At 39.0% G+C, this 26,600-nt stretch overlaps 1 pseudogene; it reads right to left on the reverse strand.

Moving 5' to 3' along the window:
- Positions 1–5,875: 5,875 nt before the first annotated feature.
- LOC113620338 (programmed cell death protein 10 pseudogene) overlaps positions 5,876–26,600 on the reverse strand; it is a 44,962-nt pseudogene continuing 24,237 nt past the window's right edge.

Below are 26,600 nucleotides of genomic sequence, written 5' to 3' on the forward strand. Positions count from 1 at the left end.
TTAATCTAACCCATCACTTTCTCTATGGGACCTTCCCTGATTGCCTCTAGTCCAGCTGGGCCAAGCTTCTTCACCACCTGTATATATCTCTCTCTAGCAGTTGGATTTGACTATACCAGTTAGAAATGTAAAGTTTGTGTTAAAATGATCATGTAGCTATAACTGAACTAAACAAGACAGTTTAAAAGAGGAAAAATAGCTAATAGCTCTTAAGTGTTCATTGGGTTCCAGGCTCTGTGTTCAGCCCTTTTATGTGTATCATCATTCCAGTCTCCCAACAATTCTATCTGGCATGCACTATTATTAGCCCCATCTTATAGATAAGGTGACTGAACCTTGAAAAAATTTAAGTAATATTCCCAAGGTCATACTGCAAGTAATTTGTGGTGAGAGAGCACTTCAACCCAGGTCTTTCTGACTTCAAAATCTGTTCTTTTAATTGCTATGGTGTACATTCTTTCCTTAGGGTTTTGTTTTTTTGTTTGTTTGTTTTTTTTGTGGTACGCGGGTCTCTCACTGTTGTGGCCTCTCCCGTTGCGGAGCACAGGCTTCGGACGCGCAGGCTCAGCGGCCATGGCTCACGGGCCCAGCCGCTCCGTAGCATGTGGGATCCTCCCGGACCAGGGCGCGAACCCGTGTCCCCTGCATCAGCAGGCGGACTCTCAACCACTGTGCCACCAGGGAAGCCTTTTCCTTAGGGTTTTATCCTATGTTTAAGACCTAAAACTCCTTTGAGATGTAAATTCAGAATTTATAAGAAGAAGTATTTATGAGAAGAAAACAACTTCGCTGTCATTTTAAAACAATGTGTTCGTTTTTCTTATCAAATGTTTAACCATTATATAATGAATTTTCAGCATACACTACCACTGTTCATTGACATCTATGGAAATCAACATGATGATGTTTTACACTCACTATTCAAACATCATGACCTGATATTACAGTAAGTAAACAATAAGGTACCCAAAATAATTTGATTTAAACTCTTTCTGGCAAAGTCTTCATAGCTAAATGATAATTGAAGCCAAGGCAAGGCAATTATTCATTTAACGGCTCCATGTGAACACAGCATTTTTAAGTTGAAAATCAAATTGTCTTACAAATGTTTATATACAGACATATAAATGTTTCAGATGCACATATATACATATTTTGATATATGTAAGGGGTCTCCTCATCCCTTTGAGAAACATAAGTATGTAAGAGTGATCTAGAAAATTTCAAAGATTAAGGAAGTCATGAAGGAGGTGAATTTTCAACTGCTTTGAGGCAACCTCTTTGGAGGCAAGTATAAATGGAATGGGATTCTGGTCTGACACCCTCTAGTTGTGGGATCTTACACAAACCACTTAACTTCTTTATCTCTTAATATCTCCATCTGTGAAAATGATGTATTGAAAGAATTAAATGTAATTATGTGTGTCAAAGTGTCTAACAGTGTTCAGTACAAAGCTGACTTTAAAAAAGTTAGTTCCTTTTCTCTCTTTTAACATTTTTACATGCACTTACTGAGCCCCTACTAATGTTCTAGACATGGTTCATCCCTTGGGAATACAGAGTTGGAAGACAACTGAGCCTCCAAGACAGTCCACAGTTTAGTGGATAAAAATGATTAGAAAACTTACAAATAAACACAACGTACCTTGTCCTGAACCAAAATAAGCACAGACTGGAGGGAGGACCAGGTTGGGGTGGGGGCTGATGGGGGGATGGGCTTAAGGGAGCCCTTTGTGGGAGCGTGATACAGTCTGGTAAATACTCGTGGAGATTGACAGTGAGGTTCTATAATTTTTTTCTGATTTCAACCTCACAACAAACCTGCAAGTTACATATGAATATTCCCATTTTTCAGGTGATGAAACAGCAGAGCCTAGAGAGTGCTTATCAATGTTTACGAGCATGAATACCAGAGAATAAATAAGGATGACAATCATATGATACCATGATTCAAAAACACAGCAAAAGGGCTTCCCTGGTGGCGCAGTGGTTGAGAGTCTGCCTGCCGATGCAGGGGACACGGGTTCGTGCCCCGGTCCGGGAGGATCCCACGTGCCACGGAGCGGCTGGGCCCGTGAGCCATGGCCACTGAGCCTGCGCGTCTGGAGCCTGTGCTCCGCAACGGGAGAGGCCACAACAGTGAGAGGCCCGTGTACTGCAAAAAACAAACAAACAAAAAAAAGACACAGCAAAAGAGCATCGTTGACTAAAACCAGCTGGGCCAGAATCTCAACATAAGTGAAGCAAGAGACTGACATCAACTCTATTCCACGCTGGAGTGGCTAGATTTCTAAAGATCTCAAAGGTCCTATTGGAAGTCCTTGGAGTGGTGAAAAGTTTGGGAATGTCCATGTTACTAAGAAAACCTCCTCACATTATCCTGCGTCTATCTTTTCCCTGGTCCAACTCAATCCAGGAGAGAAGGCAGGCACTCATAAGAGGCTGCTGAACAAACAGAGACTACCCAGTTTCAGTACAGCTCCTATTAAATAAGAGGAGAACAAACTGAAACACACAGGGTGGACAATACCCCGTGATGCAAATCGGTCGGCTTTATGTTATCATACTGAAAGACTAATATTACCTGTTCGTTAGGAAACAAAAGGCAGGGTGAGTGAGCAAACCCGTCAACCTTCAGATTTTCTTGCCTTCCAGGAAAGAGTTACATGTGTCAACATTGACTCAGCGGGGCTGGTTGCTATTTAGAAAGAAAGTCGTGTTACACCCACTAAGGTTTTTGTTCAAGCTGTGACAATATTCCCTATAGAACATCAGCTTCTGCATAGTTAGGGTCATAATCTGGGGTTGAGGTAAATGAAAAATTTTCCCTACTTTTACAAAAATCAAATATATCTCAATGTAGGTGTGCTTAATTTTATAAAGGATTCATATTTAACTTCTTAGAATGTCAGTTTAAGAGTCTTGGAGATAAAGATGCAAAGAGGTTTACCAGCTCACAGAAAAGAAACAGGGCTTGCTATAGACACACCACAGTTAGGGGCTCAAAGGTCACCAGGCCCCGGTTTTCCTGTCTCTCCTTTCTTCTCTTTTCCACACATCTCGCCTTCACGTGCAGTAGGAAAGGCAAGGCTTTTTCCCAAGAGCACCTACCTAAGCTTCTGAGATATGATCCAATTGGTATAGATACGGACTGTACCCATCCCGGAAGAAACCAATCATCACGGCCACAGAAATGCAATATGTTGATAATTCAGGGAAGCGAGAGGCCAATAATAAATAGTGTTTCTGTTCATGAAATATGGCTCAAGAGTTTTCCAAAGGAGAAAAGGGGGAGACTAAAAGCACATCAAGCTGGTCTTCAAGGGATGTTAGGTGAGAGAGAGGGTCGCCATCCCTGTAGATGTTGATTTATAGCAGATAATCACATTACTTCAATAACAAGCTATATTTATTTATTTATTTTACACTTTTTAGGTCGTGCGGCATGTGGGACCTTAGTTCCCCGACCAGGGATCGAACCCGTGCCCCCTGCATTGGGAGCACAGAGTCTTAACCACTGTTCTGCCAGGGAAGTCCCAGCAAGCTATATTTTAAAATGCTGTCTTTCCTGTTTTCTCCCATGCTTACATGGATTCCTAATGCCCAGAATCATCTTCACAACTCACCCTGCCTTCCGCCCTTTTTACGTCAAACTTTTTCTTGGTTATCTTTTCCTCTAATCCCTTCTTCTCAGAATCCTTCACCAGCTTTTTCTTCTCTGCCATTTCTTTGAGTGTGAGTGTCCTTTCAGGGCCTGCCCTGGGGATTCTTTTATCACTGTGTATATATCCCTGAATAAGTCCATCTACTTCATGGCTTCAAGCACTATTCAGATCCATATCTCAAATTCTGACCCCTCTTTGGTGCTCCCAAAAGCACCCCTTTCTTGGTCTCTTAAGTTGCATTAACCTAATATTTATCAAGCACCTGCAACATGCCATTCACTACTTGATATGCTAGGGTAACAACAAAGCACAAGCAAGACGTGGTTCCAGCCCTCAAAGAGTCGTCATTCTGGCATGGAGGGTAGGTGCTAGAATGAGTAATTGCAAATGTAATTAATGCTAAGAAAAGAGAAGAACAGGACAGACTGGTGGTCTCTGGACCCACACTGTGAACTGCTTACTGGATGCTTCCACCTCCATGATTTGCAATACCTCAATATCTACAGATTCTAATTCAACATATTCTCCCCAAATCATGTTCTGTACTCCATGTCACGTTCGTGAAACCACCAACCACGTAATCTCTCACACTGGCAGCTTCGTCTCTTGCCTCTCCTCTTCTCCTACCGTTCACTAAATCCTACTGGTTTTCATTTCCTGAATATCTCCTGCCATTATTGCTCTCTATGTGCTATACACTTCAGTGAACTTTAGGCTCCTTGAATTTAATACACCCTCTCACATGCTATTCCTAATGCCTGGAGTCATCCTCGCAATTCATTCTGCCTTTCTCCCTTTCTACCTCCAAGACCCTTTGCATGTACCCATTAACCCACTTTTGTAGAAATAGGACTTTACTCAGTATCATGGGTCATAGTTTTCTCTATTCCCTAGCCAAAAAAACAGTGCTTGGAACACAGCAGATTATCATTAAATACAAAATGAATAAATGAATGAATACATAAATAAAGATATCTGCCGTACCATGACCTCCACTGGATTAAAATAGTATTTTTGGTAAGCACTTCACATCAGGTTAAGACCACATGTCCACTATGCAGTATGGTGGTTTTGTATTGCATCAACTTGGCAAAGCCAGAATTACATTTCTCAGGATAGCTTTTCTATATGGTTCTGGGTTAGAGATGGTCAAAAAGGAACTTGTGGGCAGAAATGAGGCAGTAACCACTATATTCTTTTTTCTCTTTTTTTTTTTTTTTTTTTTCGTGCGGGCCTCTCACCATCGCGGTCTCTCCCGCTGCGGAGCACAGGCTCCAGACGCGCAGGCTCAGAAGCCGTGGCCCACGGGCCCGGCTGCTCCGCGGCATGTGGGATCTTCCCGGACCGGGGCACGAACCTGCGTCCCCTGCATCGGCAGGTGGATTCCCAACCACTGCGCCACCAGGAATGCCTAACCACTATATTTTTGAAGGTCATTGCGGTTAGAGGTGGTGAAACCCAGTTACACAGGTATCAGCAAATTCCAGTTTGTTCGCCTCTTAACCAGTCTGCGTTCTTTTCTTTCAGACAAAGGCAAACCTAAGCCCATCACCAGACACCTGGCTTCAAACTCACCGAGCCGGCACACCGAGCCTCCAGGTTCTCTGCAACCTTTGATTTGTCCAGGGCATCTGTGCTTTATGATGGCTGATCAGTGTCTCTGCTCTAAGCCTCCAATTCCCCTTTATAGACCTTCAAGCCCCAGCTCTTTCCACACTGTAGTCCATACTTAGAACATATTCCTTAATCCATATTATTCATAGAGTGTTCCGCTTTGTTAAAACAGATGTAAACTACTGAGTATTTGCCACCAAATATTGTTAAATACATCATCCGGCAGCACATCGCTTCCAAGTTAAAATGTCAGAAACAAATACCAATATTTACAATTCTTTTAAGGCATGTTATATGAGACATTAGACTGTAAATTTTTTGGCTTATAAGTCTTAAATAAATGATAATAGCAAATAAAATCTTCAGTGCAAGATTGTGATTAAGAGACATTTTACAAAAACACAAAGTGGCAATAATACCACTCAACATCCTGGGTTAGATCCCTTCAGGAGAGACTCATAATTTATACAGTCAAACTTGCAAATTTACAGATAAAGGTAGTTCAACACTGCCACTGAGAAGCACATCTCTTAACGTGTAAAGGGAGAAAGCCTTTACAGGCTTTCTGTAAAGGCTCCCTTTTTTTTCTCCCTTTTTTAAAGGGAGAAAGCCTTGAGGGCAGGTTTGAAGGTCTGAAACACCAAGTTGGTTTGATGATTTAGTCGGTCGGCACTTAGGAATACATTGATTGCCCTGCCATTTCAAAATAGCTTTTCAGAGTATGTCTGAGACTTTCGGAATACTTTAAAAATTCTTTATTTTTGGCACTCAAGTGCTATGCGGTTCTGGTATTAGTATTTCTTGAAGACATTACTCACTGCATCAAAGAGTTCTTTAATTGTACTAGGGATATCCTTGACTGCTTGCAGAAATCTCACTCTGGTATTGATCTCCGCTGGGATCTTACTGGGACTTTGTTTAGGCGCTCCTGCCTTTTCAGTTGGGTCCTGGAATTCTGCCTCTGGTTGTTTAATCACATACTCTTCCACATCAGCGGCAGCCATTCGAAGGAGGGACTTAGTGAAGTTAACTTCACTGTTGTCCTCTAAAAGTTTCATAATGACATCTTATGTGAAACCTGTATTTTCTTCCTGTCCTGATATGTGCAGTCTTTGTGCTGAGCCCAAAGATTTGACTTTAGTTTGTGTTATACCTCCTACTCTACCTTCTTTAGAAAGGAAAGGTTTCTCAAACAAAGAAATAGGAGCTTGACCATGTACTGTCCCAACTACTTTTGAACATGGTCTGAATAGTATAACATCTACTAGGACTTAAGGTACTAGCATTGATAATGAGAATCCTTCACATGTACAGTGTGTTACAGTTTTTAAGTGCTTTTATACATATCAATTAATCTTCATAACTTCCACTGTTGATGTTTATTTGCTCCCTACTGGGTACACAGCACTGTACTGGACCTTTATTAGCCTATCTGATCCTCACCATGCAATGAATAAAGTTTTCTCTTGTGATGAAATAAAAATGTACATTTTTAAAACAGTGGCCATCAAAATGCCTTTTAGGACAAAAATTGTCTTGGGAGGAAAAGGGGAATATCTTGATAAACAACTGGGAATAGAAATTGGAATCCTAGAAGCTTGGCTATCAGCAGGAACCCAAGGAAAACAGAGAGAGATGGTCAAGAAAATGGGCGTAAATGGGCATGGGGGGTGAAGTTTAAATGTAGAAAGGGCATTCAGGGAAACCTCACTGATGAGACCATGAGGAATAAGCATCTTAAGGGATTCTCAGAAAGCCAGGGGAGGATCTGAAACTTTTATGTTTGATCTAATTATTTTTTGTAGTTCAAGGAACAGAGACTCTCTAGCTGTCATATTAGTATTCATAGAGAGACAGGGAAATTGAGGCTAAAAAGAGGGGCAATTTGAGATCATAGAGTCAGATACAAGTTTATCTTACTTGAGCTGCCGAGATGGGTCTGAGGTCACAAGCTTAGGCTCCACCCCAGACATACTTGACTCCACATCCCCTCTTTCGGCTAGACCCCCTGCAGCCTCTGATGTTGGGGAGAACTCTCCAGAGCTAAAGAAGGGTTAGCCAACATTTTCCCTGTGTCAAAGCAGAGCCCAGAGCAGGGACGGCCCTGTACATTCCACAGGTGAGCTTCGCGCTGAAGGAGTCTAAGCAACTGACGACAGCAATGCCTGACCTTCCCTGCTCCCAAGCTAAAGAGTGGTGTCTGGAGGTTGGGGAGAGAGGGGTGTCTGAGAAATATTTCCAGAATGTAAGAGGTGGGGCAAAGGTCCTGGCAATCGCTGGAAGGAAACAGTTCATGGGCTCGCTGCCTTTTTCAGCCAAAGGAATTCCTAAAGGAGAGACACAGAGAAACTTCAGCCTATAGGAATAATTGCAGACGACAATGTCCCCGAAGTTACCCAACACAGGTAACTTCTATTCTTAATTATGGGTGTTTTATTCCCCAAGCATCCAGGTTCACACAACAGGGGATGGTGGACATGCCAGACGCTTGAGTGGGATGCACTGTCTGCTGACTTCAGGGGTCCATCCAGCCAAAGAGAGTTCCCATGGTGTCCCTGCGGGTCCTCAGCAATGAATAAAACCACAGGCAGCTCCCTTTGGGGACACAGCAATTTTTCAAGCGTTATCTCATTTAATCTTCATAACACATCTATGAGGCAGGTCACAGTATCCTACCGATTCTACAGATGAATAAATGGAGAATAAAAGGAGTGAAATAACTTGTCAGAGGCCACACAGCCAGTCAGGTGAATCAGATCTGATCTCAAAATCCATGTCCTGCAGTAGTTTGAGAGGATGATGAACTTTCAAAAGCCCCTCACTAGAATATGAGCCTTGAAGGAGACAGGTGGGGTCTTACTAATCTTTACAATCTTTATCACTCCCCAAAGCACAGTGCCTAGCACACTGGTACCCTGTCAACTCATTCATTCATCAGAAGATCTTTACTGAGCCCTGCTGGGTGTCAGCACAGTATTGGTCCCTGGTGATACAGAGCATGGCAAGGTGCACAGGAGTGAGCTGACTTTCCCCAGCACTGAAAAGACAGAATCATCATGTTCCTGGGCTGACCTGATAGGGGAGGGCATACATGGATAAATAAGAGGACACACAACCTCCCACTGGGAGATGTCATGGGGTTGGACCCTGGGAAACACTTGACTCAGCTCTAGACAATGCAGCTCAAGGTGGACCTTAGATGTCTAGTTAAGGGAACCAGTTTCTAACACCCGGCTTGGCTGTAGGACCTGCGACTCTGGTTAGTGGAGCATGGAATAGACTCTGCCTTTTGGCCAGTGGGTTTGAGAACACAGACTGCTTGTGTGCCAATCCTGGCTCTGATGCTTAGTAGCTTTGTGACCTTGAACAAGTTGTAAGATGGGATAATAAGAGAATCACTCTTGTAATATTGTGAGGATTAAATGAGTCAATATGTTTAAACACGTAAGAGTGTATCTGTGTTAGCAAATATCAAAGCAAGCATCACAGCCTGGCACCGATGTCGCATCACATGCTGCAGGATGCCCCCTGCCTTCACACCGCGTCCTCCAGGTCTCCACACCACATTCATCAGACTCACGTACGGCCATGAAAAATGGTTGAAAGTTACCACCTTCGAGACTGTACTCAGCAGATGCAACTACTCCCCCTGCTCCCTGGCTGACTATACCACAGGTTAAGAGCGGCTTCAGAAAAGAGGAAGATGTATCCCAAACCAGGACGAAGATGAAAAGAGCGAGGTCCACAGAGCTCAAAACTGAAGAAAGCACTTAGGCGGACGATCATGCAAGTGCATCTGTCCATGGCTTTAAGAAGAAAAGCTGCAGGGATAGGATTTCAGCATTTGAATTACTACTGCGTGTACAGTTTATAGAAGAGTAGTTTATTTTCTAGACAAGTTGTATTCCTCAAAAGTTTTAAAAATTGAACTATAGCTTAAAAATACTAGGGGAACTTGCTACTTAAGGGCATTAACTTGTGAATGCATTTGTAGAACCAAGAATCCATTAGAGAATAACTTATTATTAATCAGAAACTGGACCGTCCCATGTTATGTTTGACTGCACTTTCTTTCTAAAAATTGTCATGTGTTATGCATGTAATATTTGTTTTCCTGATAGCAGAAGAAGTAAATTCATGTAAGGAAATCCTTGTGCAAGAGAAATGCAGCCTTGAGGGAAGTAAAGCATCAAAAGGTCTCAAAGAACTGCCATGGATTTTTCTGCATTGTTGTATAGTAGGTACAAAATAAAATCTTTAAAAGGTGCAGCAGAGTTGTGTGAACTCGACAAGAATTATGGTCTTGCTAGGTTTTGGCCACTTGATAATTCTCCTCAAAGAAATATCTTTTTTATCTTTTTAAAACTTACTCTCTTTTTTTCTATTTTGTGAATATGCATTATTGTCAAAATATTCTCTGTTTCCTTCTTGAGTTCACTCTGTGGTTCTCTTTTTTAACTTCTTGAGTTGAACACTTAGTTCATTAATTTTCTCTTTCTTTTGGATAGACGCATTTCAGATTACAGCTTTAGCTGCATCCTGTAAGTTTTGAAATAAGTTTTCCTTCTCAAGTTCTAAATATTTTAAACTTTCATTAGATTTCTTCCTTGTTTCATAACACACTATGGGTGTTTCTAAAATTTCCAAGCATGCAGATCTGGGGAGAGAGATAATCTTTTTTTCTAATTATTTTGCTTTGTGGTTGAAGAATGTTGTCTGTGTAATTTCAGTTCTGGTATTTACTGAGTTTTCATTTGTGACCTTCAACAGACTCTGATTTTGTAAATTTCCATGTATCTTTGGGAAAAAATGTATTTCGTAATTGTTTTATGCATGATTCTAAATATATCAATATTTTCATCAGATCAACTTCATCATTGCTTTGTATATGGGAGTAATATGTTACAAATTCCCATTTAAATTACATATTGGTCAATTTCTCCTTGTAATTCATTCCGTTTTTACTCTCTGTATTTTTGAGAATTCTTTTCTTAAAAGAATACAGGTTTCTGATTATATATTCCTGGTGAATATTTTCTATGTAATGATACTGTTTTGTTTTTTTGTTTTCTTTGCTAATAATGCTTTTTGTCTTAAGGGTTATTTAATTTAAAGTAATATCATTATATCAGTTATATTTTGATTTATAACTGCATGGTATATCTTTTTCTATCCTTTTATGTTAAAAAAATCCTTATAAATATGTCTTAGGTATACCTATTATAAAAAAAACATATTACTGAATTTGTTATTGTAGTTGTCATTTTTGCTTTTAAAGTCCAATCTAGAGATTCTAGGAAGATAGTAGTGACAGTGACATTGTAGCTTTCCATCTTAGTGAATCCCCACATTAAAGCAAACACAGCAATTAAATAGCAAAACCAAAGATCCACGGACAACATTTACCACAAAACTAGGCAACAAGGCATCTCCCCTAGTATAAGCACATGGGGACAAACCAGCAACAGCCATGAGACTCACATGGTATTGGCACCTGTGCAGGAGAAAGTAGAGGGAAGTACACAGGGTTGTGTCAACTGGTGAACAGAACCCCAAAAGAGCCAACAGTTATTTACTGGAGAGCAGAGTGGGTCAATTTGAGTACATCAGATGAAACTGAGAATGACTCTCTCTAATACCAAGTGAGTTCAAGGAGCACGAAGTAAGGACTGAAAGGGTTGAAGCAGTTTAATCCTTATGAACTCTCAAAACTTAAACGGATTTTCTTCCAATTAAGGAACCATACTGTGAAGAAACTACTAGAAGTAGAATAAAATTGAGCAATTAGGGAAAAGTAAGATTAAAAAAGAGAAGATTCCCACCCAAGTGGAGAAAGGAAGACAGTCAGGAAATCTTGGGAAGCAAGTGGCCATATTTTTAAACATTACATAAAAATAACAGAAAAAGGAGCTTTGTGACATTAGAAAAGCTTTACTAAATCCTGCCTCAATCTAAAAGGTCAGGAAAACTAATTTCACATAAAAGTGAGCAACAGAGAAGCATCAAGTTCAAATCTCATATGAAGTTATAATAAGAAATGAAGTAACAGGGAGCACGGTAATATTTTTAGAGATGATGAAAGCATCCCAGAAAAGTATGCCCACAAACAGACCAAAATGCAACTTATTATTTAAAAATTAGTTATGACATCCTACAGGATACCAGGATACCTGTACTGGACACAGTTTAGAAGAAGAGAGCTTGCACTTAGCATCAGACAGGCATCATGCTGCAGTGATACCTGTTATCATCCTGCCTGTAAAGAAGAGGACATGAACTGAGGAGTGTAGCAGGTAGCCTATTTTGAATATTAAAGAACTAGTGAAGCCAGATGCAGACCTCAAAATTCACGTCTGTTCTTTCAGCGCCCATCAAGTTTGTGGGGCTTAATGCCTTATAATCAAAACTAATCCACATCACTTACTGACTCCTTTCCAAATTAAAAAGAAAAATGTTTCATGTCAAAAAAAATTTTTTAATTTTAAAATAAAAATTAGTTAAAAGACATTAAGAAAGTTACACAGAATATGAAAAAAAACATATATCAAAATTTTTAAAGCTGGGAACTTAAATTCTAGAACTCAGAAAAGAATTAGAAATAAAATATCCTTTAAGAAATCAAGACAAAAATAGAAGGATACAGTGTGGAAAAAACACTCAGCTAACGAGCTAAAGGATAGAAGGTGGAAAAGGAATTTTTTTTTATTCAAACAAGAAGTCACAAAAATTATAATCATTCTCATCAGTTCACTCAGTCCCATGTAATTAATTTTTTTTCATGTTGATCTTTTGTTAGCACTTTTATGAATTCATCAGTTTTCCATTGGAGTTCTGAAAATGCTTATTGATTCAGTTCAGCGGTATAGTCAGTTACCAGAAACCTGTACTTGTCAGAGTCTTTTCCATGAATTCCTTGAAGATGAAACCCTTTTATAGGAACATTTTTGCTAAAGCATCAGAGTACACCCAGAACTGTCTGTAAATGGCAAAAGACTTGAAAATGACCACGGTTAAAGATTTGATGAAAGTTCATAATAATGCAGTTGACAAGGAAATTTAGTTATTTCTGAGATACACATTTTAAAATAATAATGAGAATTATGACTTATAACATTATACCAGAACATATAAAAGATTTTTAGGAATTTCATGTAATGTCTGAAACATTTATATTAATATATTTCCATACAAATAACCCAAAGAAAGTTTCCTATTAGTTTGTTTTTTTCTTGAATTTTATTTATTTTTTTAAATAGCAGGCTGTTATTAGTCATCAATTTTATACATATCAGGGTATACAGGTCAATGCCAATCACCCAGTTCATCACACCACCATCCCCAACCCCCCACAGCTTTCCCCCCTTGGTGTCCATACGTTTGTTCTCTACATCTGTGTCTCAACTTCTGCCCTGCAAACCGGTTCATCTGTACCATTTTTCTAGGTTCCACATATATGTGTTAATATACAATATTTGTTTTTCTCTTTCTGACTTACTTCACTCTGTATGACAGTCTCTAGATCCATCCACGTCTCAACAAATGACCCAATTTTGTTCCTTTTTATGGCTGAGTAATATTCTACTGTATATATGCACCACGTCTTCTTTATCCATTCATCTGTCGATGGGCATTTAGGTTGCTTCCATGACCTGGCTATTGTAAATAGTGCTGCAATGAACATTGGGGTGCATGTGTCTTTCTGAATTATGGTTTTCTCTGCGTATATGCCCAGTAGTGGGATTGCTGGATCATATGGTAGTTCTATTTTTAGTTTTCTAAGGAACCTCCATACTGTTCTCCATAGTGGCTGTATGACTTTACATTCCCACCAACAGTGCAAGAGGGTTCCCTTTTCTCCACACTGTCTCCAGTATCTGTTGATTATAGACCTTCTGATGATGGCCGTTCTGACTGGTGTGAGGTGATACCTCATTGTAGTTTTGATTTGCATCTCTCTAATAATTAGTGATGTTGAGCAGCTTTTCATGTGCTTCTCGGCCATCTGCATGTCTTCTTTGGAGAAATATCTATTTAGCTCTTCTGCCCATTTTTGGATTGGGCTGTTTCTTTCTTTAATATTGAGCTGCATGAGCAGTTTATATATTTTGGATATTAATCCTTTGTCCGCTGGTTCGTTTGCAAATATTTTCTCCCATTCTGAGGGTTGTCTTTTCGTCTTGTTTATTGTTTCCTTTGCTGTGCAAAAGCTTTTAGTTTCATTAGGTACCATTTGTTTATTTTTGTTATTTTTATTTCCATTACTCTAAGAGGTGGATCAAAAAAGATCTTGCTGTGATTAATGTCAAAGAGTGCTCTTCCTCTATTTTCCTCTAAGAGTTTTATAGTGTCCAATCTTACATTTAGGTCTCAAATCCATTTTGAGCTTATTTTTGTGTATGGTGTTAGGAAGTGTTCTAATTTCATTCTTTTACATGTAGCTGCCCAGTTTTCCCAGCACCACTTATTGAAGAGACTGTCTTTTCTCCATTGTATATCCTTGCCTCCTTTGTCATACATTAGTTGACCATAGGTGCGTGGGTTTACCTCTGGGCTTTCTATCTTGTTCCATTGATATATGTTTCTGTTTTTTGTGCCAGTACCATATGATCTTGATTACTGTAGCTTTGTAGTATAGTCTGAAGTCAGGGACTCTGATTCCTCCAGCTCCGTTTTTTTTCCTCAAGACTGCTTTGGCTATTCGGGGTCCTTTGTGTCTCCGTACAAATTTTAAGATTTTTTGTTCTAGTTCCGTAAAAAATGCCATGGGTAATTCGATAGGGATTGCATTGAATCTGTAGATTACTTTGGGTAGTATAGTCATTTTCACAATATTGATTCTTCCAAGAACATGGTATATCTCTCCATCTGTTGGTATCATCTTTAATTTCTTTCATCAGTGTCTTATAGGTTTCTGCATACAGGTCTTTTGTCTCCCTAGGTAGGTTTATTCCTAGGTATTTTACTCTTTTTGTCGCAATGGTAAATGGGAGTGTTTCCTTAATTTCTCTTTCAGATTTTTCATCATTAGTGGATAGGAATGCAAGAGATTTCTGTGCATTAATTTTGTATCCTGCAACTTTACCAAATTCATTGATTAGCTCTAGTAGTTTTCTGGTGGCATTTTTAGGATTCTCTATGTATAGTATCATGTCATCTGCACACAGTGACAGTTTTACTTCTTCTTTTCCAATTTGTATTCCTTTTATTTCTTTTTCTTCTCTGATTGCCATGGCTAGGACTTCCAAAACTATGTTGAATAATAGTGGTGAGAGTGGACATCCTTGTCTTGTTCCTGATCTTAGAGGAAATGCTTTCAGTTTCTCACCATTGAGAATGATGATTGCTGTCGGTTTGTCATATATGGCCTTTATTATGTTGAGGTAGTTTCCCTCTATGCCCACTTTCTGAAGAGTTTTTATCATAAATCGCTGTTGAATTTTGTCAAAAGCTTTTTCTGCATCTATTGAGATGATCATATGGTTTTTCTTCTTCAATTTGTTAATATGGTGTATCACAATGATTGATTTGTGTATATTGAAGAATCCTTGCATCCCTGGGATAAATCCCACTAGATCATGGTGTATGATCCTTTTAATGTGTTGTTGGATTCTGTTTGCTAGTATTTTGTTGAGGATTTTTGCATCTATATTCATCAGTGATATTGGTCTGTAATTTTCTTTGTTTGTAGTATCTTTGTCTGGTTTTGGTATCAGGGTAATGGTGGCCTCATAGAATGAGTTTGGGAGTGTTCCTTTCTCTGCAATTTTTTGGAAGAGTTTGAGATGGATGGGTGTCAGCTCTTGTCTACATATTTGATGGAATTCACCTGTGAAGCCATCTGGTCCTGGACTTTTGTTTGTTGGAAGATTTTTAATCACAGTTTCAATTTCATTACTTGTGATTGGTCTGTTCATATTTTCTATTTCTTCCTGCTTCAGTCTTGGAAGGTTATACCTTTCTAAGAATTTGTTCATTTCTTCCAGGTTGTCCATATTATTGGCATAGAGTTGCTTGTAGTAGTCTCTTAGGATGCTTTGTGTTTCTGCAGTGTCTGTTGTAACTTCTCCTTTTTCATTTCTAATTTTATTGATTTGAGTCCTCTCCCTATTTTTCTTGATGAGTCTGGGTAATGGTTTATCAATTTTGTTTCTCTTCTCAAAGAACCAGCTCTTAGTTTTATTGATCTTTGCTATTGTTTTCTTCATTTCTCTTTCATTTATTTCTGCTCTGATCTTTATGATTTCTTTCTTTCTGCTAACTTTGGGTTTTGTTTGTTCCTCTTTCTCTAGTTCCTTTAGGTGTAAGGTTAGATTGTTTGTTTGAGATTTTTCTTGTGTCTTGAAGTAGGTTTGTAGAGCTATAAACTTCCCTCTTAGAACTGCTTTTGCTGCAACCCATAGGTTTTGGATCATCGTGTTTTCATTGTCATTTGTCTCTAGGTATTTTTTGATTTCCTCTTTGATTTCTTCAGTGATCTCTTGGTTATTTAGTAACGTATTGTTTAGCCTCCATGTGTTTGTGTTTTTTACGTTTTTTTCCCTGTAATTCACTTCTAATCTCATAATGTTGTGGTCAGAAAAGATGCTTGATATGATTTCAATTTTCTTAAATTTACTGAGGCTTGGTTTGTGACCCAAGATATGATATATCCTGGAGAATGTTCCATGTGCACCTGAGAAGAAAGTGTAAACTGCTGTTTTTGGATGGAATATCCTATAAATATCAATTAAATCTATCTGGTCTATTGTGTCATTTAAAGTTTCTGTTTCCTTATTTATTTTCATTTTGGATGATCTGTCCATTGCTGTAAGTGAGGTGTTAAAGTCCCCCACTATTATTCTGTTACTGTCGATTTCCTCTTTTATAGCTGTTAGCAGTTGTCTTATGTATTGAGGTGCTCCTATGTTGGCTGCATATATATTTAAAATTGTTGTATCTTCTTGGATTGATCCCTTGATCATTATGTAGTGTCCTGCCTTGTCTCTTGTAACATTCTTTATTTTAAAGTCTATTTTATCAGACATGAGTATTGCTACTCCAGCTCTCTTTTGATTTCCATTTGCATGGAATACCTTTTTCCATCCCCTCACTTTCAGTCTGTATGAGTCCCTAGATCTGAAGTGGGTCTCTTGTAGACAGCATATATATGGGTCTTGTTTTTGTATCCATTCAGCCAATCTGTGTCTTTTGGTTGGAGCATTCAATCCATTCACATTTAAGGTAATTATCGATATGTATGTTCCTATGACCATTTTCTTAATTGTTTTGGGTTTGTTTTTGTAAGTCCTTTTCTCTTGTGTTTCCCACTTAGAGAAGTTCCTTTAGCATTTGTTGTAGAGCTGGTTTGGTGGTGCTGAATTCTCTTAGCTTTTGCTTGTCTGTAAAGCTTTTGATTTCTCCATCGAATCTGAATGAGATCTTTGCTGGGTATAGTAATCTTGGTTGTACGTTCTTCCCTTTCATCACTTTAAGTATATCATTCCATTCCCTTCTGGCTTGTAGAGTTTCTGCTGAGAAATCAGCTGTTAACCTTCTGGGAGTTCCCTTGTATGTTATTTGTCATTTTTTCCTTGCTGCTTTCAATAATTTTTCTTAGTCTTTAATTTTTGCCAATTTGATTACTATGTGTCTTGGCATGTTTCTCCTTGGGTTTATCTTGTATGGGACTCGCTGCACTTCCCGGACTCGGATGGCTATTTCCTTTCCCATGTTAGGGAAGTTTTCGACTATAATCTCTTCAAATATTTTCTCTGGTCCTTTCTTTCTCTCTTCTCCTTCTGGGACCCCTATAATGCGAATATTGCTGCGTTTAATGTTGTCCCAGAGGTCTCTTAGGCTGTCTTCATTTCTTTTCATTCTTTTTTCTTTATTCTGTTCCACAGCAGTGAATTCCACCATTCTGTCTTCCAGGTCACTTATCCGTTCTTCTGCCTCAGTTATTCTGCTACTGATTCTTTCTAGTGTAGTTTTCTTTTCAGTTATTGTATTGTCCATCTCTGTTTGTTTGTTCTTTAATTCTTCTAGGTCTGTGTTAAATATTTCTTGCATCTTTCTTGATCTTTGCCTCCATTCTTTTTCCGAGGTCCTGGATAATCTTCACTATCATTATTCTGAATTCTTTTTCTGGAAGGTTGCCTATCTCCACTTCATTTAGTTGTTTTTCTGGGGTTTTATCTTGTTGCTTCATCTGGTACATAGCCCGCTGCCTTTTCATCTTGTCTGTCTTTCTGTGAATGTGGTTTTTGTTCCACAGGCTGCAGGATTGTAATTCTTCTTGCTTCTGATGTCTGCCCTCTGGTGGATGAGGCTATCTAAGAGGCTTGTGCAAGTTTCCTGATGGGAGGGACTGGTGGTGGGTAGAGCTAACTGTTGCTCTGGTGGGCAGAGCTCAGTAAAACTTTAATCCGCTTGACTGCTGATGTGTGGGGCTGGGTTCCCTCCCTGTTGGTTGTTTGGCCTGAGGAAACCCAACACTGGAGCCTACCTGGGCTCTTTGGTGGGGCTAATGACAGACTCTGGGAGGGCTCATGACAAGGAGTACTTCCCAGAACTTCTGCTGCCAATGTCCTTGTCCCCACGGTGAGCCACAGTCACCTCCTGCCTCTGCAGGAGACCCTCCACCACTAGCATGTAGATCTGGTTCTGTCTCCCCTGGGGTCACTGCTCCTTCCCCTGGGTCCCGATGCACACACTACTTTGTGTGTGCCCTCCAAGTGTGGAGTCTCTGTTTCCCCCAGTCCTGTCGAAGTCTTGCAATCAAATCCCACTAGGCTTCAAAGTCTGATTCTCTAGGAATTCCTCCTCCCATTGCAGGACCCACAGGTTGGGAAGCCTGATGTGGGGCTCAGAACCTTCACTCCAGTGGGTGGACTTCTGTGGTATAAGTGTTCTTCAGTCTGTGAGTCACCCACCCAGCCGTTATGGGATTTGATTTTACTGTGATTGCGCCCCTCCTACCATCTCATTGTGGCTTCTCCTTTGTCTTTGGATGTGGGGTATCTTTTTTGGTGAGTTCCAGTGTCTTCCTGTCGATGATTGTCCAGCAGCTAGTTGTGATTCTGGTGTCCTCACAAGAGGGAGTGAGAGCACGTCCTTCTACTCTGTCATCTTGGTTCCTCCATCAGGAATTTTTTTAAATCAAAGGAAATATGGGCTTTTTTAAAGTTTCAAGAGAAAGTGACAAATACAAAGATGGGCAAAGCTAATCTAACATACAGATATTAGGAGTCCCTTAGGAATAAAACCAAAGCCAAGAAACAGAACAGAAAACTTTCTTAAAATTAAAAAAAAAAAGTAGAAGAAGATTTGAAAGTATGTATTGAAACATCATACTGGGCCTTTCCTGAGGAACTTACTAGAGAGTAAGTTTCAAGCAACTGAAATGAATAAATGACTAAAGTTAAATAAAAGCTTGAAGGAAAGACTACAACGTGTAGTAGATAAATGTTCTGATAATGTAAACATCATAAACTACTTTTAAAATATGATATGGATTCAGATTGAGATATGTTATGTATCAAAAACCTAGAGCAAATGTATATTTCGTGATCAAGCATTCAATTTAAAATTATGAACAAGTCAAAGATGTCCCATCACCACTTCTATTCAACATTATATCAGTGTTCCAAGCCAGTACAAAGTGCAAGGGAAAAAAATATACTAACTGAAAAGTAAGAAAAATGTTATAATTCAGACATGATAGTCTAAGAGGTGATATAAACTATTAGAACTAATAAGTATGCAGAAAGTTCTGGATATAAAAATCAATGTTTAAAAAATTTGTGTTTCCATATATCAACAAAAACAATCGGAATATATAATTTTTTCAAGATACCTTTGAAGATAGCATTGAAACCTATATGATACCTAGGAACAAATATAAGTGAAACTATGCAAGGCTTTAATGAAGAAAAAAATCATAAAACTTTGTTCAAAGACCCAAAAAGTGATTGAAATAAAAGGAGAGATATACTATGTTCATGGATGAGAAGATTCAACATCATAAAAGTATCATCTCCTCAAATTAATCTATAAATTTGACATAATTTCAATTCAAACCTGACATAAAGCTGATCCTAAAATTCACATGAGAGATCAAATGGCCAAGCAATTTTGAAAAACAAGATAGTATCCTCACCCTACCAGACATCAAGATTCCTAAGAAAGTTGTAGCAATTAGGATAGTCTGGTTTTGGTAGCAGGACAGACCAAGAGACCAATTGAATAGGTCAAAGAATCCAGAAACAGAAACAAGTAGATGAGAATTTGAACCCTGAGTCATAACTGTTTTAGTCGACTCTGTTCTAGAGTCTGGAATCAAGTATTTTGTCAGGACTCAGATTTCACTACTCTAAGATCTTGAACTGGAATTGGATCTATTCTCCTGGAATCATAACCTTGTTACACATAAAATAAATTTAAATTTCAGACTGTTCAGTTTCCATATAGGCTTTTTTAAGACTATCCATTAAGGCAGAGTAGAAAACTTCTGGCACAGAAGGCAGATGTTAATTGCAGTGTTGCTCTTTGTCAGTGGCTCATTGTTAGCAACTCCACCTTTCTTTTCTCATTTGAGGATAAAATGCAATAATATTCACAAAAGCACTTCAAAAATTCTCAGGTATCCCTCTGTCTCAGGGCCAAATGTAATAATAATAGCTGTTGGAGGCTTTATCATGATCCAGACACTCTAATGAACATGTTATATGAATTATAGTAGTTAATCCTCGAAACAACCTTATGAAGAAAGTGCAGTTATCATCCTCATTTTATGGTTGGCACATTGAGGGTAGGAGGAATTAAATAATTTACCCAAGATCAAGGTCAATTAGCTGGGAAGTAATGGAGCTGGGACTTATATCTATGTCTGTTGAACAGCAGCACCTGGTCTCTTAGTTACTCCTCCACAGTCTTTCTGTAAAATATTGTCATCGCTCTGTTTGAAACTGAACTGGTACATTTTCAGTCTTAAAATCAGAGTAAAGGGAAAACTGCATAATCTGAATTAATTAAAACCAACCAATCAGCTCTCCCCAAAACATCTTTACAGAACTAAGTCAACCTTATTTTCTAATATAATTTTTAGTCTTCTGACAAGAAATGCACAGGTGACTAGCAGGCACTGCTAAAAAACAAACAAAATTTTAAAAGTGTGAGAAACTTGGAGAGGATGCTGTTTCCTGAAACAAGAGTCAACTCCTAATGCCCCGTTTATGGACCAGGTCTTACACTGACACATGAAGAAGCTCTTTTAATTAACTGGTTAGGAATTTAATATCTTCACATATGCAAGGCAAGTCGACTTGCCCAGGCAACCAGATACACCAAGCTTTGTATATTAGTTCTGCTCTTTTGGCTTTTGAATGAACCTTCTAAGTCATGGGCATTAAGGCTGTCTTAAGCAAGTGTTTTTTTTACACCAGTGTTCTTTGGGAAAATGAGGATATGCTAACCAGTGGCGGAGAGTACAAGGTGACCGAGCAAATTAAAACTTAACAATAATAATATTAAGCGACAAGAGCCCAAATAACAAGATCCAGGAGATTAATTTGCTGAATATCATGTGGTTCTCACTAAATGTGAACAAAGAGATCTTCAGAGCCTTGCCAAAATATGAAGATAGCGATTAGGCAAAGTATCCAAACGCATATCTGCTTTTGCATGGCTTTTTCAGAAACCATTTCCAAGAAGTTAAGGTGAGTTTTGCCACCTTACTAGAGTGGTACATTTGAAGGCATGTCTTTGGTCTTAGTAACACTGCCAAACTCAGGTATTTTTTGTATTTGTCTTAGTGGTCCCCTGAACTCTCTTACCTTAACAAAACTGTGGGTAGTTTTCCTAAAAATAGAATATTATTTCTTCTGATATCTGCCTTCAAGAAATTTAAGAATTGCACTCGGGATAAGCATAACACTTTCTTACACAATTTCTTAGCTGTATCATTTACACCTTTAACTTTTTCTTAACCATTTTATTTGAGCTATGTCACCTGGGTCCACAAACTATCTCTATGAGATTACAATCACCTTAAGCGTAAGTGCTATAGTAATTCCTATTTATTTTTAAATTCTCCCATCAAAATTCATAAGTGATTCTTCATGTAAAAGTTCTACAAAGTTTTTCTGTTTGTATTTCTTGTCTCCCATAAAATTTAACATGGATTATCACCCAGAGGAGACAGGCAGTAATTTATTCTTTGAGCGAAATTAAATTTGTTTAATTAAAAATTTTAAAGATTTTACTGTACTTTATATACCATATTTTGTAACTTTAATTTTTCCCCTCACTCAACAAATATGTATTGAGTTTGTACTATGTGCCAGAAACATATTATTACTATATTTCTCTTAAAACAATTTTTTTCCACAGAATAAGATCATAGAATTTGACAGCCAGAAGGAGCCTTGAGGGTTACTAATTCCATACACTGATTTTAGAGACGATGAGGGAATTTTTCGAGAGTTTGCAAAAGTAGTGTCAGACCTAAGGAAAATAGCTGGTTGGTGCGTCAGTGGGAAGTAACACCCAGGTCTCTTGACTTTGGTGCCAGGACTTTCCCTTGTCAGAAGTTACTTTTAAATTTTCTAGTATGTTTATAGATGAGAAATTCATCAGAATATGCCATTTATTGTACCTGAAAATGGTTACTGGTTGCTGCTTGTCCCAGTGACTCTACTGTAATAGAAGAGAAATAAGCCTATATTAAGAATGTTTATAATCACAGTCAAGAAACATAAAAGTATTTGTACCCTTTGATTCAATAATTCTACTTTTAAGGATTCATCCTGGGGAAATCATCAGAGATACAAACAAAGATTCAGGTACAAGACTCTACTTCAGGCTTTTTATCAAAAGTCTAACCATAAATTACGTGACACCTCATGGCAGAATATTATACAGCTTCAAAGGATGTGTAGTCATGCAACAAAACTTAGTATAATGTTAAGTTTTAAAAAGGTAAAATTTCACACAGTCTAATTTCAGTTTAGTAAAATGAAATTAGATGTGTGTGGTAGTGCATTCTAGTCTGAACAAAATAGGCTTAAACTCATAACTGGTTATTTTGGAGTAATAAGATTATCAGTGATTTTAATTTTCTTTTGTTACTTTTTCGGCGTATCCAATTTTATAAAACAAATTTGTATGCATGTACACTAAGGAGAGTGAAAAGGAGTACTGTCATACTAGTCAAGGTAGGCCCAGCAGGTGGCCAAACTGAACAGACACCGACAGGGAAAAAAAAAAAGTTGATTTATGTGAAGCCATAATATCTCTCTATTTTAAACTTTTTAATGATCTCTTCACTTCTGGCTTGCCACAGTTATCATTCTTTTCTGGACTGAACTTGAACACCCTTGGTAGTCTACTCACAAATTCCTAGCAAGGAGTCCCCTGCCACACGCTCTCAGCCTTATCACCCTAACCTGCATTTGAGATCATAAGGTGAACCCCATCGTGCCCCTACATAACTATTTGTAATCCCAGGTCATCCCATATAATCCAGATTCTGCTCTCTATATGTCTCTGTGCACCCCCCAGTCTGACCCAATCTCTCACACCCCTTCATGGCTCCAAACCCTTCCATTGCAGCCTGGTGGGGAGGCTGCTTGGTCAGCAGCAAAATATTCTACATGGCCAACCTCTTCTTCGAGCATCTCCTTCACTTTGTCCTTTCACTGAAACCTGTCTCCTGGGGCCATTCCTTGTTAGGGAGGAATGGGAATTTCTCTCCCATCCTCTACCACCTGGCGTGAAGTGGGTTACATGTCCTCTGTGTTTTTCACTTGCAAAACATGTGTTTTTCACTTGCAAAACACTGTCCTCCCCTTCTCCATAAAAACCAGTTTTTGTGAAGCTCATACCACCAGAACATACCCTATGTTGGAAATATATTTACTTAATGTTCTGCATTGTTAGCTTCAAACCTGAGACTGATGATGCTTCTAAAACGTATACCTAGAGTAAACCCACACTTAAAAGGTTCACCCGGCTTTAAGTCACAGATATGCTGCAGCACTGCAGCTGTAAAATGAATTGTCATTGGTATCCATTGTAAAATGAACCAAATGTTCTCCACAGATGATGCTGAAATGGTCAGAAGAGAGGTTTAATTCAGAGTACACTGCCCATTTGACTACTGTGTCCTAGAGAGTTAAGGAAGGAAATGAGCCACCATCCAGTTAGGACAAAGGAAAAGCCCTATGGACTGTGGCAGCCGCAGTCCCCAGCACCGTCCAGGCACAGAGTAGACCCTCTGTACATATTTATTAGCTGACTGACTAATGGGTTTTAATGCCATTCCACACATTCCAAACTAGTTTAGCCTATAAATTCCTGTAGCCTGACATTTCCCATTCAACAATCCACAACTTATCATGTTATCTGATCTTTTGATTTGACTGGTTTACTTAAAGACTTGAATTTGTAGGGCCTGACCCATAGAAAAATAGAAAACAAGTGGACTTAAGAGCAAAAAAAAAATGTTTATTCATAACTCCAAAATTAAAGTCTGAAGCTAAAGCACACTCTGATCATATAGGACTTTTGTTTGATTGGATGACTAGTTTCATCTCCTATGGTTTCTCCTGCCCGCCTCTTATTTATGCGGCTACCTATGCAAACGGCTCCAAGCAACACTGTCACTCATTCTTTGAAACATTTGTTTTCCTTCAGCAAGTATTTATCTAGTGCCTACTACGTGCTGTGCACTATGCTAGGTGCTAGCCTAGCACAAACAGGACTGATAATGTCCCTGCCCTGTATGCCTTCTACCAAAGTGGCAGGTAAGGGCCTTATATATTTTCATTCTATTTCATTCTATTCTATTCTAATAGACTTAGACTTACATAATAAAATAATAACAAATATTGTTTCAGTAGCAATTTTTAATTAACAAAGTATTTTCACAACCAGTATCTTATTTGATGCTCAGAAAAAGCTCCATGGGAGGGTGTAGAGAAAAGGGAATCCTCCTACACTGTTGGTGGGAATGTAAATTGGTACAGCCACTATGGAGAACAGTATGGAGGTTCCTGAAAAAACTAAAAATAGAACTACCATATGACCCAGCAATCCCACTACTGGGCATATATCCAGACAAAACTATAACTCAAAAAGATACATGCACCCCTATGTTCATAGCAGCACTATTCATAATAGTCAAGACATGGAAACAACCTAAATGTCCATCCACAGATGAATGGATAAAGAAGATGTGGTACACATATGCAAGGAATGCTACTCAGCCATAAAAAAAGAATGAATAGTGCCATTTGCAGCAATATGGATGGAAATAGAGATTATCATACTAAGTGAAGTAAGCCAGAAAGAGAAAGACAAATACCATATGATATCAATTACATGTGAAATCTAAAATATGACACAAATGAACTTATCTATTAAACAGAAACAGATTCGCAGACATAGAGAACAGACTTGTGGTTGCCATGGGGGAGGGACGGAGTGGGAGTTTGGGGTTAACGGAGGCAAACTATTACATATAGAATGGATAACAATAAGGTTCTACTGCATAGCACAGGGAACTATATTCTGTCATGAACCATAATAGAAAAGAATATTTTTAAAAAAGAATGTATATATAACTGAATCAATTTGCTGTACAGCAGAAATTAACACAACATTGTAAATCAACTATACTTCAAATTTTAAAAAAAACCTCTGTGGGGTAGGAAAAGGGGACTAGTTTTACTGATGTTATTTTACAGATGACACCGTCAAGACACTGAATGTAATGACATTAGCGGACATTATTCCTAAGGGACTGAGACTCACATGGGGTGGGGGACCTGGGACAGAGAGAGCACGAGCTAGCATCCAGTGGAGAAAAGACAGTCCATACACTACCCACCATCTCTGTTTGGAAATCTCTTAGGCTGGTTTATTTGTTCATTTTTGACTTTTACAGGACACATGCTGCTGCAACAGTTTTATTTATCACCACGCCTGAACCTCTTGCCTTGGGAGGTCTGTTGATCAAGGCTACCGTGGTCATCTTAAACAGATATCCTTCTCACTGGCATTTGGTGGGAACACCTCTCTCACCAGGTAACTTACCAGCCTTGCAAGCAAAGGACACGATCTTTGCCCAGACAAATTTACCAACATCACCTGCAGTAGTGTTTATACCCCTCGAAGACAGACACTGTGGCTTCCTTTTATGAACTTCCATGAAAAGCTTCTAAGAGCATTAAACAAGTGCATTATTGAAGAGGTCTCTTTAAGATCAAATCACGATAATTACACAGAAGAATATATTTTCATTTGGAAAGGACACCAAAGTCCTGAACACTAGATACCCAAAATAGAAGGAGGAAATCCCATGAAACAAAATCCTCAGGACTGATTGTATTTATGTCTGTATCTTCCATTAGGCAACTGGCCCAGCCCTGGACTGTCCAGCCAAGGGCTACCATTCAAGAGGACGTGTAGGCACTCTGCTCCCCAGTAAGTCAGAGTGGGAGATTTCTACTAGGTTATCTAGTCTGATCAGCCCCTTATGCAAGACTTTTTTTCTCTTCGGTTAAAGGAGCGATATTTGTATCCCTTTGTGGTTTTTAAATTCTGAAGAAATCCAAAGAAATAACAGAAGAACAAACAAAAAAAACCACCAAAGCGAGGGAGTGTCAACTTGGTCAAGATAAGCATGTGCCAAAGCAGGGGCTGTCGCTTCCATTTCCTCTCTAGATCTGGCGGTGAACAAAAGCAGCCGTCAGATGGAGCCCAGGTTAACCTTGAATGTTTCTTGCTTAATTTGACTATGTAAACTTTTTAATTTGTTTTTTTTTTCTTTTGTACATCTTAAAAGAAGAGTAGAGTATTTTTAGATTAAAGAAATACCGTATTTTGTGAGCAGGTGGAGAGCTAGAAAATTCCAGTCACCAGGTGTCACACTATCAAACAGCACACCAGGTGTAAAAAGTGGAAAAATAGGGCTTCCCTGGTGGCGCAGTGGTTGAAAGTCCGCCTGCCGATGCAGGGGACACGGGTTCGTGCCCCGGTCCGGGAAGATCCCATATGCCGCGGAGCGGCTGGGCCCGTGAGCCATGGCCGCTGAGCCTGCGCATCCGGAGCCTGTGCTCCACAGCGGGAGAGGCCACAGCAGTGAGAGGCCCGCGTACCGCAAAAAAAAAAAAAAAGAGAGAGAGGTGCTAATGAGGGCCACTTTCAAATTCAAATCTAGGAGGAAGCCGACAGAGAGCAGAAGAGAAGCCAGGAGTACCTGTTTCCAGCATCACCAGCTTTTTCTCTCGTTATTCTACAGCTGCCGTGTTCATCCATCCTTCACTATGCAAAGCCTGACTA

The sequence above is a fragment of the Aethalodelphis obliquidens genome, unplaced genomic scaffold, assembly GCF_003676395.1.
Source record: "Aethalodelphis obliquidens isolate GAN/ISIS:26980383/991018 unplaced genomic scaffold, ASM367639v1 scaffold8, whole genome shotgun sequence".
Classification (NCBI taxonomy): Eukaryota; Metazoa; Chordata; class Mammalia; order Artiodactyla; family Delphinidae; genus Aethalodelphis; species Aethalodelphis obliquidens.